Consider the following 13,915-nt stretch of genomic DNA (forward strand, 5'->3'; position numbering starts at 1 on the left):
GAGAGGTAAAGGCGACCATGTGCATTTTATATTTCTGATTTTTGATGTCTAATTTTCTTCCCCTCAGTCTTGCAGGTTCACATCTCCCTCTCTCTCTGTGTCTCTGTCTCACATCTCTCTCTCTCTCTTTTAGGATTACTTGCTCCATTTGCAGGTGTTACAATCCTGAGGGAAGTGCTGCATGCATGAGCACAGCTAAAGTGCACCTCGAGTGCAAGTAAATCAATATCAGTGACCTGATACAAAGAGACACATGAACACGCCATACACAATCATTTAAAAACAAAAATATGTAGTATCAGTCACACACACACACACACACACACAACACACACAAGCATGTATCTGCATTGTAGCACTATATGCACAGTGTATGTAACACATGCTGTAAGCACATATGTCCACACATACACTGGCATGTGCTCACAAATAAACACGCTCACACACACAATGGGATCTCAGGAAAGGACACTTGTGTCTCTGCGTGTTTCCATTGTTGTCCACTTGGCTGTGCTGTGCTCCACAGTGTGCTCCCAGCATGCCTGCCATCTGAAATCAGACACCTATGGCCCAGCATCAGCTCCAGCTCACCCTCTCTGGAGTCACTGCTCCACGCTGAGGGCATTCCACTTGGCACACACAGTGATGTACTCACATTCTGATTCATTGTTTTGGTGATTAAGTTGTATTTATGGGTCATTTTCTATACATAGTGACGCTTTTAGCAACTACAACTGGGTGACAATATATGGCCGGATTAAAGCTGCTGTTCATAATACAAGATGATTCAGTCTCATTGCTTACTGCTGTCAGAACCAAACTGACTCAACAGTATAAATAGAGCGGCATGTAGTGTGGGCAGAGCAGCAAGGATGAGAAATAGGAGGAGAATGAGGGAGGGCTGGTCGTGATGTGAGGGTGTGAGTCCACACAATGCAGAAAGAATTTGGTTAAGGACAATCAAACAAAATAACCAGCTGAGATGAAGCTGTGAAATTCTCTTTTTACCCTGACCGGCATCTATTCTTAGCAGTATTATTACTGGCTGCCATCTATCAGCACACAGCGGCGTAAAGCGTAGCAGCATCGGCTACACTCATCTGACACTTTTTCACAGCCTTGTCCGGTCATTCACGCTGCTTACAATGGTGGAGGGAGAAAAGAAGTGGCGGCTGTGTAATGAAATGTGGGGAAGCAGGTGATTTCAGGGATTTCTCCTCATTGAATGGAAGCCTCCATCACGTCACACACTCCAGGGCACACGGCCTCCCGTACCTGAGAGGAAACATACAGATTATTGTGAATAACATAATATATAATATGAACTAAACATCACATGAAATTGTAGGACTGCCCTGCTCCACATATGGTGGTTGTGTTGTTATGTTGTGTAGCCATGCCAGAACCAATCACCATCCACTCTTTCCTATCTTCAGTCTTCTCTCTGCAGCATTGGTATGGCAACATTGGCACACTCCTACTCTCTTCTGATCTTATTCATAGGCCTCAGTCATGAGGCACCAGCTGAATCCCTCTAATACACCGCTGATATGTTTGGTCACTTCCGCGTGTTTCCTCTTTGCGCCTTTATCACTCTCGCACACATACACACACTCAAATGTCCAACGGCAAAGTCAAGCTCTCAACTGAGGATAAAGAGGAAGCAGGATTGGATATTACACTGCAGGTCTGTACTGATGGGTGAGTTTGCCTTGCATGTGTCTGAGTGATATCGGGCCTCTATAGGGCAAAAGAAAGCGAGGGGACATATAGCGATCGGGCATTGTACGGTTTGGTTCACGTTGCTAAGTTACCTGTTGATTTCCATTGTGCTCCCAGACCGGGCGTGATAGGACGGGGGAACTCATCACAAAAACACTGGCTGTCCCTATGGGCGCGACCCCATAAGTGCTCTGTGAATATGAGACACAATATCAGTCATTGAGTGTCAACGTGTGTGTGAGTTTCCCTGTTGTCCCTGTTTGCCTGCAGCCCTGCTACATACATTAGACAAACACACACCCGACAGAAGATAGCAAACAAACAGAGCATTGCTTATGTTCTCAACACTTTTCTTTTCTTTTCTCTCTGCTTTATTTGTTCTACAAAGCAAAGTACCTGCAGTGCCTGGATGATTAAATACACCTTTCTGCAATCTATAGATCCATACTTAGAGCATGAACTGTCTATATGACTCTGAGCTTTACATAACCTGTTACTAGGGAGAGGATTTATCTTATTTAGCAGAGATGATTAAGATGAGGAAGTCACTGAAGATAGTTCAGTAAGGTCAATTGGAGAGAATGTATCAAAATATATATGGTTTGCCTGCTGTTTCTATGGTTCCTGTGATTAAGGATACATCTGTGCCTATTGATTGCAGGAAGTGATGAATCCTATTTCTAATTGTTATTATTTTATCGTCAACGAAGTTCATGGAATCATTACTACTGATATCTATGGGGGATACATGTGTCAATAGAGTTATGGCTCTTTGTCAGCCCGGCCAAAGTGCTAAAAAGAAACCGTGGGCTGTGTTTGTTCTCCTCTATTAGTGATGAGTAATAGGCAGCTCAGGCATTACACAGGGCCTTCCTATATGCTTTGAGGCTGTCTTACCCAACTGAACACGATTCTTCCTCTTTTGTGGATTGCCATATACTTTCAGGTTTTCGTGATGTATGCTATGGTTTGAGTATTGTTTATTATCTTATTTTTTAAAGGGGCAATGGAGTCCAAGGTCATTTGCTGTGACCCTGCAGTACTATCAACAAGATTATCAATCTGGGAGGGGCTAAATTTAGAAAGAGTCATCGATAACTACTGGCTCTATGTGTGGTATTACTGGTCAGATGGGGGAGGGGCCCAGAGAAAACTGCAGAGTCCGGCATTGTTTTTGCAAATGTGCAGACCGGAACAGGACACTTCCTCTACGAGCTCTACTCCAACACCTGTGAGATTTTCAGAACTCACTCAGGTAAGTTTGCATTAAAGAGTCAAAGTGGAGGCGACCAGCGAGGAGCTCAGTGACGCCTCATGCCCAATCAAATGGCCAAAAGGTTTATTTAGTGGGACAAATTGGTCAAACAGTCCTACAGTACTCTGTAATTATCCCTGAATCCAAGGCAAGGATTTTCTTCTCCGGTTTTTTTTTTCTTTCCTGTGTGTGAACGAGCTGCACCGTTCCAATTCACCAACCAGCGGTCTCTGTTGACCTAGTTCTGCTCTGAACACAGGGTGACATACAAGGGACAGGCCTCACCCACTGTCTCTTCTGTGCACCCCCCCCCCCCCCCCCCCACACCCCCCCAACCCACACACACACATACACATACAAACACATACATACATACGCAATCCAGGATGCAAATGCGTTCACTCAGTGAAAGCTACATGCTCCCATCCATAATCTGACATTTTATCTATCAGGTTAATTGAGTGAGCATCATTGATCTGGGATGGCTGCCTGGCTGACAAGGGGATCATTGACAGAGTGATAGTGATTATGTTTGCATGCGGGCAGAGCGTTTCCAGTCCAGAGTGACTGGGAAGCTTTCATGTGCCACCAAAGCTGTCAGCAATAGATCTTCATTAAATATTGTGTAATGTGATTTGTAAGAAAATCAAAATCAAGACAACAAGACTGAACACCAAAGCAGTCTGGCTGAGTTGATCTGACAAGATCAAAGAATGCTGTCAGGACAAGGAGTGACTTTCTGTTCAATTGAGAGAAAATATACTTTATTTGACCTTGATTTATAATTTTTAAAACTACAGATAAACATCGGAACGGTCCAGATAGTTAAGAGGTGTGTGTGTGTGTGTGCTATCAGGGTGTCATGCACACACACGCACACAAACACACACACACACACACACACACACACACACACGAGCTAGTGAGTATTTCGTTATGACTCATACAGATTCCTCCCACACAATATGACCTTTCAGTTGCTCCTCATGCTCTAAAATTCTATTTGTGATTGAGTTAAACAAATCGCACGATGCTTTAACTATCCCAGCTCAGGTTGAATGGCCCCTTATGCGCTCGGTCAAACTTTTTGCCCGTCGAGAATGCGTAAGTGCAGTGAAACAGACTATCGCGTCTCAGCCAGGGACGTCTCACAAACAGGTTGGAGTGGGAGTTTGTTTCTGTTTTTATCTTTGTTTGACTGTCCCGGGCTGTGCACAAAATAAAACAAACACACCAGGTGAGGATTCCGTCTGCTGGAAATATAAAATACATACAAATCTTCTTCACAGAGCACAAATAGCTTCTCTGTTGTCTGACTTTGTTTGTCATCGATGACATTAAGGTGAGACCGCAGCTCCATCATGATCATCACCTGATTACTGGGACTCTTTGCATTCTGACTGTGCATCTGCCCACACGTCGGACGAATATTCAAATATTGCTAAATAACTGTGAGCTCGAGAGACACACACACACACACACACACACACACACACGTTCATACGCGCGTGGTGTGAGAGGATATGACGTTCTGTCACAGTCAGAAGTTTCTGTCATCAGATCTATTGAATTTGCGCCACAATGGAATCACACAGACTTCGTTCTAATTTGATTTAGCTTTTATTTCCTGCTAAGATCGACATAAAGAATACATTTACAATATTTGGTGAACGTTTTTGCGCTAAATCATACTTTAGTAATGAATTGATTAACGCACATTCCCCCAACAAACACGATACACATTTACAAATATCCTGTTTAAACTGAATACAATGCAGTGTCCAGTAATCAGCATAAATAGTTGTGAAATATTATTTTTCACAACAAGGCACTTTTCCAACTAACTAACATAATGCAATGCGTGTGTTTCGCAGGTTCTGCTTTCTGATGTTGTGTGTGTTCTGTTTTGTGTTATTATAGGATTTGCGTGTTGATATTTGACACTTTTCTCTGAAAAATCTTTGAATGCTACAAACAATAAAAGCGTCTTACTCTACAATTTGGCACAGATGACCTGTAAGATGTAATGTTTGGAGTTGCACCTGCTGCTCAGAGGACAAGCAGGAGTTACAGCTTCAGGGAAATGTGATTGCTGTTGATCTGGAGGTGACACAGCAAGAGAAACGCTGCTTTAGTGCTTCCTGCTGCAAACGGATGTTTGTTAGACTGGAATAAGTTTTTATATTTTCATTATTTGGGATCGTAAACTGCAGTTTTTACTCCGCAGTGCTCGGACATACATGCAATGGTTCGCTGCTTCATTCCTTTTCCTTGATAGACCTTGAGAAAGGAGCAGTATGGCATAATTGGTGGAAAATACAGCTCACCTCAGCTGTGTAAACACTGCGAGAGTAAGGCTTTTTTTCACTGCCATAAATGGGATCTATTCTAAAATCAACTTCCTCCATGTATCCTCACAACTCTACAAAATGTAGTTTCACATCAGTGTTGAGACATAAGAACTCGTTTAGGGTCAAAGAGTGTGTGAGGTTGTTTTTCATCTCCAGAATCTCCAGCTTTTATTTTCAGTTCGGCTTGTTTTGCAGCAGATCGAGGCCTGTGGTGGTTCTATAGTGCACCTGCTTAGAGAGTTCTCACATGCTTTTGTCATTATCTGTGTGTGTGTGTGTGTGTGTGTGTGTGTGTGTGTGTGTGTGTGTGTGTGTGTGTGTGTGTGTGTTGAGGTGCAGTGTGTATCAGACACGTCTCTATTTCCTCTTTCTGCTCTTTCTCTCGCTGGACGTTTGATCATAAACTTGCGCAGTGAAGTCTTATAGTTTATCAGAGACTATTGTTCTCTTATTGATCCGCATTTGGAATAGAAGATCAATCATTAAAGCGTTTTTTTGTTGGAGTCGTCTCCTCACAGCGCGCCGCTTCTCATCAGGCTGGATGGAGCGAAGGGCGTCTTGATGGCGACTTCACGGATTCCAACAACTTCCTGACGCAACGCTGCTGTAAGAGGGAGCTCACCTTTGTATCCGATCAGCCCACTAACACGATGCAGGATCCCGCCTATAGGAGCCTGTAAAGCCGCCTCAGCCCCGTCCAGCCCGGGGGTCCAGGACCGGGGACCGACTCGATATACATTTCAAAGTCATGAAATCATAATCTGCAGGTTGACGTTTGATAACATGAAAGTAACACAGCGTTAGACTTTATATGTTTATGTTTGTATGTGTTCCATTGTCGCCTCTCTCACAGTCACATATCAACAAACCCACTCAGAGAATATGTTGTCCACTTGTCTTGATCTTTAAGAGCTAAACTGAAACCAAACTTTGGTATCATTTAGAGATCAACATAATGTGACAGATCGCGACTATTTTTTATATTTTTTAACGTTTAACTTCCACATTTTGAGATCGATGAGATTCTGCTTGACGGTGTGTGTGTCTATGTGTGTGTGTGTGTGTGTGTGTGTGTGTGTGTGTGTGTGTGTCTGTGTATAAGTGCTGCTGCTCGGTACCGGGGAAGAGGTGGAAACACTCGGCGCTGACAGAGTTTGAAGGCGAAATGCGTGCGAGTGCGTCCTGGTTTTGCAGGATGCGGGTCGGTGAAGTTACTAAAGCATCCAGACCGGAGAGCGACGGAAGCGAAGGTGAGCGTCAAACCGCAAATATGTACGATTATCGATACAGCATATTCACCGATCAACCGGATGGAGCTTGTATAGTGTACGCGAACGTTTCGGTCCGCCTTTGCGCGCACCGTGCGCACCGACCTGTAGTAGTCCGGTCGACTTGGATCACCTACGAGACCGGGCACCGCGCACTGTGTTGAGCTTCCTTGTTTCGGTGTGAAGGGATGCTGGTCGATACACACACGTGAGCCGATCTGACGACAGGACTTTGACGGGGATTTGGATGATTTTTTTTCTCCGTGTGTATGTGTGTGTGAACGTCCAGCCGTGCGAACTATAAAGGCTGTAGTGCGCTCAGATGTTTTCTCTCTCTCCCCCCCTCTCTCTCTCTGCCTCTCTCTCTCTCCCTCTCTCTCTCTCTCTCGGTAGTCGCCGCTCCGCCTCCCCCCTTTTCGCAACATTGACGCAACCAAAAACACTGGAACAAAAGAAACAACTTCCTTGAAGCTTTGCTGAAACTGCACTTAGCCGGAGAGTGGAAGCTTGTTGTCAACTTGCCTGGATGGAAATGTCGAGGTGAGGGTGTCACCGGCGGCCGGCAGGGAAGGAGGGAGATGCAGCCGATCGCTCCCGGAACGCACCCAGGCTGTCTAGTAAGTAAGTGCCATTAAACATTCAGTGGAGTCATTTTGAACTTTTTGCTTTGTGAACTCTCGGTTAGTTTAGTTTGCCAAACAATGTCAGTCACCGCCGGAATAAAGTCGTTTTGATCGAATCTCTCTAGACACAAAGTAGTGGGATCTAAAGTCTCCTTGAGGAAAACGCTGTCGAAAGATAGAATGGAAGTTATGTCATATTCATTGTTGGCGACGTCGAGCTTGCATGCTGTTTACAAGAAAATGCTCAAGTTTGCGTCCGTTTCTATAGAATGTTTGACATTTAGGAGCCATTGACTCCCGAGACGTCAACTACACTGATAACAGAGCGAATAGATTCAAAAGGTTTCGCTCGTCTGCCGTGTGGACGTGAAATCAGCCTCAACAACCGCCGCCGTCCTCGTCCACGCGATCGGGCTGTGCATTGACAAGTCTACACGGTCATTACAGCTGCTAGTTTGTTATTCTTGTTATTCATGCAGCAGTATGATCCATCGCCGGCTGCGTGAAGATCCCGGCGACCAACATAAAACATGTCCAACCGAGCTGTGAGTTGATTTTACTCAATAGACATGTTTGGACATTTTTAGATGGCGTGTTTAACTTTGCTTTGTGGTTTAATCCGCAGTTTTGGGCGGACGGTAGCTGCGCTTTGTCGCGTCGGTCTTTTCAGTGTATGAACAAAGGACTGGATGGAGTAGTCGGCTCGGCACAGAGCGTCGGTGGAAAGCAGGCGGGCTGTTTACAATAATAACACGATCTGGGTGACGTCACGTGACTGACAGCCTCCTCGGCCAATGGGGGAGCCGTTTAGCCATCAGCAACACGCTATATTTGGAAAGTGGTTACATCATCGAAGTAGAACAGCGGCCTGTGAAGGGAGGGACTTCCGCACGATTTTTCAATTTGTAGTCCAGAAACAGGACAATGAATAGAGGAGTTTGGTGTTTGAAATATGAAGATGAAGATTTTTTTTGGTCCTCTGCTTCTACTTTTTTTTGTCAATCAGCATTTTCACAGCCGGTCAGTCACAAACGACTGATGATGTGCTGTGAGCTGAGGGCACGGCCAGGTAGTGTGATTTAATCTAGGATATGAATTGAAATGTAAGTTTTTTATGTCTCATAATTAGGCTCCTGTAAATGATGCCCTGGTTTTCAATAATATGTGTCAATCCAATCAAATTCATCAGCTGCAATTTCAGTGAGAAAACAGATGATAAATGTGAAACCTTTCACCAAACAATGGCAATAGAAAATATCACACCCAAATGTTGTCTGTTGATGTGGGTGATGTAATTAAACAGCAACAAGTAGGAACAACTACTCTGAAAATCACGTTAGAGGTAACTTTGGTTGATGTAATTGATTAATAATGTACACTAATCTCTATATTCTAATTTAATCCCCTGACACAACAACCCTGCAACCTTTGTGAATTGTATGATGTTCCGTCTTTGTTCCGTTTTGAGTGACAGTGTCAGTGAGGTGCTAATTCAATTCTATGGTGATTTTTTCAGCAGTGGTGCATAAGATTGCATCATGCTGAGAAGCGTTTGCAATATTCCATTAGCGTTAGAATCAAAGTTGCTCAAAATGTAAAGTAAAGTGACCATAGAGTCAAATCAAATCTCTCTCTCTCACTCTCTCTCTCTTTGTTCACGTCAGTGTCAACAAACACAGAACAATAAGCTTTGGTACAGGATTGTGTAAGATTGTACATGTGTGCCTAAAACCAAGCAGGTTCAAAAGCTTGCAAAGTGTGTCTAAAGTATGCACCATACTTGTTCAAAATATTTGTCACAATCAGAATGTGTGTGCATTTATCTGTACAGCATTGATCAGAGCAGATGATGAAGTCTGTTGATTTCAGCGGTCAGTAAGGGACGGCCTTTCAGACTCTAAATGCTCCTGCTTGTGTGGAAAATGTAATAGCTTAAAATGAGAAATTGAAATGAAAAATGTTTATGACCACAGTCCAGTAAAGGTATCAGAACACTGTCGACGTGTATCTGTCTCATTGCCTTCTGAATGCTTTTAGAGATACATATATTAATTTGCCAACAGTACAGTCTGGACATCATCCTGCCAGTCGTCCACCTCTCATCATCCAACTCCGACATGATTACAATGCTTTATAGTGTGTTATTGTTTTGCTGATCTATTTATTGCATAGAATTGTTCAGTGGATGGATGAATGTGAATGAATCCTGTAACTATTCATTATTATTTTCCATCCCGGGTCACAGCGGAGAGTATGGAGGGCCATAGGATAGCGCCTGTTCATGCTGTGAAAGCATATTGTGGGGAAACACTGAATACCTGTTTTGTGCTTGTGCCTGGTCAATTTTATTTATCTAGTACATATATATATATATATGCGATAAAATATCCTCAATCAGCACTTTCAGTATATATTTATATAAACACTGTCTTCAGAATTGTACATTACATAAAAAAAATACAAGACCAGGATGCAATATGAGTAATGCCACCGTGGGCAACTGAAATATGTCTTAAAAGTAGCTATCAATTTATACTCATAATGGAAAGCAACACCCACAGGCACCATATGCATCATGATTTGTTCTTTCGTTCGCTCTTGTTACAGTGAGAGATGTCTGTCATGTTATTAATCAAATGTGATTGCTTAGCAAACTCAGCCCTCAAGGAAATTTGGTTGATGGCCCCGCGCTAAATCTGGAAAAAGACAGCCTAGACAACAGTTGGTGTTAAATGTATGACAGAGTTCCAAAACACTGTTTGATTCCCCAGGCTCAGCTGTGCTCGCAGACAGCATTACTTTCACTGTGATTGCTGTAATAGTCCAAGATGATCTGTTACTATTTAGAATACAATATTTTCACAAGAACTTTATTTCGCTGTTCACGTGGAGTCCAGGTTGTCTCTCTCTCTCTCTACCTTTCTTATTACTAAACACTTTCCTTCAGCCTTTGTCCTTGCTGCTTTCTCCCTTAATTGTCCCTTGTAATTTCTGCCCTGACCCTTCTGCTGTGTTTATAATGTAATTTTAGGCTACTCTTGAAATTATACACACTTAATTTGATTGCTGTCTGCGAGAATGTCTATAAGATTTTACACTCACACACACTTGTGCACAAACGCACACACGCACAAAAGAAAAAGGGCTTCTTGCGGTGTAACATTTGAGCTCGCTGGTCAAGCATGTGATAGTATTTAGCGGGACCCTGAGTATAATATTGTCTGTGTTATTTGCTTTCATTTGAACTTGTTTGTTGAGGCTTGTCCCAGTCATCCAGGAAGTCAGATGTCTGAGTGGTGATGTTAAAGACCTTACACTGTTTACCCTAAAGGTTCTTCTGTTCACACTCATGTAGGGGAAGGTAACAGTTACTCTCCAGCAGTTTCCCACGCATGATGAAATGTCTCCAATCAACAGTTTGGTCTTGTGATTCCACTTAACCCTCCAGACTACTCCAGGCAAATTTGGCGATCATGCCAGATAAGGACAATGTGTTATCATCAATCCTCACTGCAAATACAGATTCATACAGGTTGTGTATGGATCACAAGTGTGTGTGCATGACGTGTGTGGACATTTTAATAGGGCCCGGGGGCTAATACGACCAGCGCTCAGTCTTTGTGCTAAAGAGAGGTCAAAGGTCTCTGTTGTGTTTTCAGGGTGACCTGCTAGTGACTATTAGCCATTGATAAATGTGATGTCCCACAAGTGTGCGGGCTGGACCTCTCCAAAGGGGGAGGTGTCATAACACGCCCCACACTAACCTCCCACCCAACCCCACCTCGACAATGCGTATACTCACACACAACCCTGTTGACAGGAGCACAAGAGGGCAGCTGCTACAGATGTCTCATAGAGGGAGGGGGAGGGGAACTTAGGACACATCAATGGAGACTCTCTGTAGTATGGAGCTCTGAGTGGGGCTCATTGTGTTCTGTAAAGACCAAGATGAGGGAATAGGCCACGTTAATAGAGTAAGCCCATATAGTCTCTCATAATGCTTTGTTTCATAGTATCGCTCATTTGACTGTTGGATTGTTGTTTTCATGAGGCACCGTCCTTTTTAAAGCCTATCAAACATCCACAAATAACAACATGACCTTTTACTCTGGCTAATATTTACTGTGCGCTACTGAAAGATGAAGGGATTTTATTTCCTGCTGCTGATGTTAGGATGATAGAGGCCTCACCCAGTGAATGGGAAGACGTAGCTTCACTGAACCTTAATTCACCTTCGGAATGAGAGAAGTGAGAAGAATGGTTTAAGTGATGTATAAATCAGCCTTAGGTGACCCCAGAGGGCCAACATTCCCTGCATGTCTTATTATTATAAAGCCTGAGAACTCCTTTTGAATAAACCTCGTGATTTTGATGTATAGCACACCATCAGCTAGACTAGAGAGTCAAATCGCCCACTGTTGTCTTTGTTTTAGCATGAAACCCTGCAGAATGTCAGGCCTACAGTGAACATGGGTGCCTCTGTCCTTAATCAACCTTTTGGAGTGTTTTTAATTTACATCTACGTGTCAGTAGTTCTGTTTGTGGTGCTCGTTCCACTCCAGGAATACAGCAGGATACAGATCTTTATTATTAAGTCTTGAAGTGTTTGCTGAAGTGAGCTGCTGCGATCCGTTTCTCTACTTGATGCGATGCAGTCCCGTCTCTGGTGGTGGTGCGTAGGGCCAGTTTTTGACTCTTTGAGACAGAGAAGGGAGAAAAAAAGTCCCATAAAACTCATCCTTGAACGAGAAGCAGCTGAGTGTAACGGCCAACCATGCACGCAAGTCATCTAACATGAAATCAAATTACATCCAGTTAAAATGCCCCAGCATGGCAACTTTGTAGTAGCGTTTGCTGTTCTTTAGCCAAACACAACAATACATGACACTGTAGAGCTCTTGTTCAGCAGAAGACAAGGAAGAGTCCTGCTCGGTCCCAACCTTCCTAATGAAGAGATGCATTATTATGTGATTTCGTTTGTGGCTGCAAAAAAGTGCTCTGGATAACGGAGCCGTCTGAGTAGCATGGTTCATTTGTGTAGTGACATGTGACTTGTGTTTTTTTGAGTCATAAGGATCTCCTCCTTAATGGAAGGCAGTGTGTGCTCATGTGACGGTGACACAATGCAGGATGGACTGTATAGTATTCAGCAGACCTCACTTTGGCTACTGTTTGGCACTGCTAACAGAAACCCACGAGGGCCTTTTTATCTTGTTAATTTGGGCCGGAGTGAAACTAAACAAACTGAAATTTCTGTTTAAGTCAGAGAAGACTTTTAGTTACTCTTGTTTTCTGTGTAACCTTTTCAAAACAGCAAAACAAGAGTTGTTTTTGTACCATGAACTATCTGTTCTATCTGCATAGCTGTAAAAACTGCACATGAGCATTTGTGGATATTTGCGCGCGTGTGCGTGTGCGCGTGTGCGCGCGCGTGTGTGTGTGTGTGTGTGTGTGTGTGTGTGTGTGTGTGTGTGTGATGTCTCTAAGATCTGCATCATGGTGTTCCCTATGGTCATAGTGATGTTTTTTGCTGGCTCATCCCTGCCTCTCCACATGCCTGTTTTAACAACACAGAGCTCCTCCTTACTGGCTTCCTGTCCAAACCAGTTTATCTGTAAACAAGTGTGTTTTTTTCCTCTCCACCCCATTGTCCACACTACACCAGAATACATACACAATGGGCACCCTCTCCCTCCGAGTTGGCTTTTGTACACCACAAGTGAAAAACACGCACATACACACACATACATCCAGTTTAACTACCAGGCCTGCTAAGGTTAAGACAGTGTGTTTTGTCGGAGTTGTGGAATATAAAACTACAAAAACTAAATATCATTAGTATTGCAAGGAAATGACATCAGAGTCATGTTTTCATTGGTGGCATTTTAGCACTGCAACTTCGAAGGCAAATAGGAATATGAACGCAAACATGTGTCAAAGTGACTCCAGCCAACTGCTGACAGAACAGGTGAATGATGTGTATTGTTATTATGTGTGCGCTGGGATGAGACGGTTGTCTGTTTATTTTACCTGAGGAGGTAGAGTATAGTTGAGCTCATAACAGTGAGGTTATTGTGGTAGAGTTGTGAAGCCCAACCCATCCCAGCTATGGCTGCTTCATGTACTGTACTGTGTGTACTCGTGGTGTTGCCTAGTTAATCTTAAATTGAGAAGAAGTGGTTGTATCATGTAATTAAGTTATGGCTTCAAATACAGTCTGGGTTTTCCACTTCCCTAGAAAGGTGTGGAAAACAAACCAGGCGAATGTGAGAATAGGGCCGCCGCAAAGGAATCAATAAAACAAGAGAGCAATGTGATGTCACAGCCAACAATTTAAGATAGGAAAGCAATCTCGTAACATGAACGTTGAGAATTCAATAAAGATGAAGTAGTTCAGAAACCTAAACCCAATATGTTGAGTGGAGCATATCAAAGCAAAGGTTGTTTACATGGGCCCCAACATACTGAGTGACTGAAAATAATTTGGTCATCATACGTAGATATAAATAAGAAATGTTTTATAATTGTCTCTGTATTTCATACACAAATCACAAGTACTTCTGCCTTAGTACTTTTGCACTCTGACCTAAGCGATGTCAAATGTATATATGTGTCACTGTTAGGGAGTGAGTGACTTCAGGGCAGTTGATTAGACCAGATGTTATCCAACACATGACTAAAATCTGTGTCATCTGA

The 13,915-nt window shown here is 43.2% G+C and overlaps 1 long non-coding RNA gene across 2 annotated transcripts; it reads left to right on the forward strand.

The window, feature by feature from the left end:
• The first annotated feature begins 6,493 nt into the window (after positions 1 to 6,493).
• LOC143015925 (uncharacterized) lies at positions 6,494 to 9,552 on the forward strand. Of its 2 annotated transcripts, XR_012965475.1 has the most exons (4): positions 6,494 to 6,578; positions 6,990 to 7,217; positions 7,699 to 7,764; positions 7,845 to 9,552. It is a non-coding gene; the product is annotated as an uncharacterized LOC143015925 (long non-coding RNA). The 2 variants fall into 2 exon arrangements; XR_012965474.1 differs by having other exon boundaries at positions 7,699 to 9,552.
• The last annotated feature ends 4,363 nt before the right edge of the window (positions 9,553 to 13,915 follow it).

Source organism: Genypterus blacodes, unplaced genomic scaffold, assembly GCF_046128005.1.
Source record: "Genypterus blacodes isolate CSIRO-AG114 ecotype Tasmania unplaced genomic scaffold, CSIRO-AGI_Gbla_v1 ptg000214l_1, whole genome shotgun sequence".
NCBI lineage: Eukaryota > Metazoa > Chordata > Actinopteri > Ophidiiformes > Ophidiidae > Genypterus > Genypterus blacodes.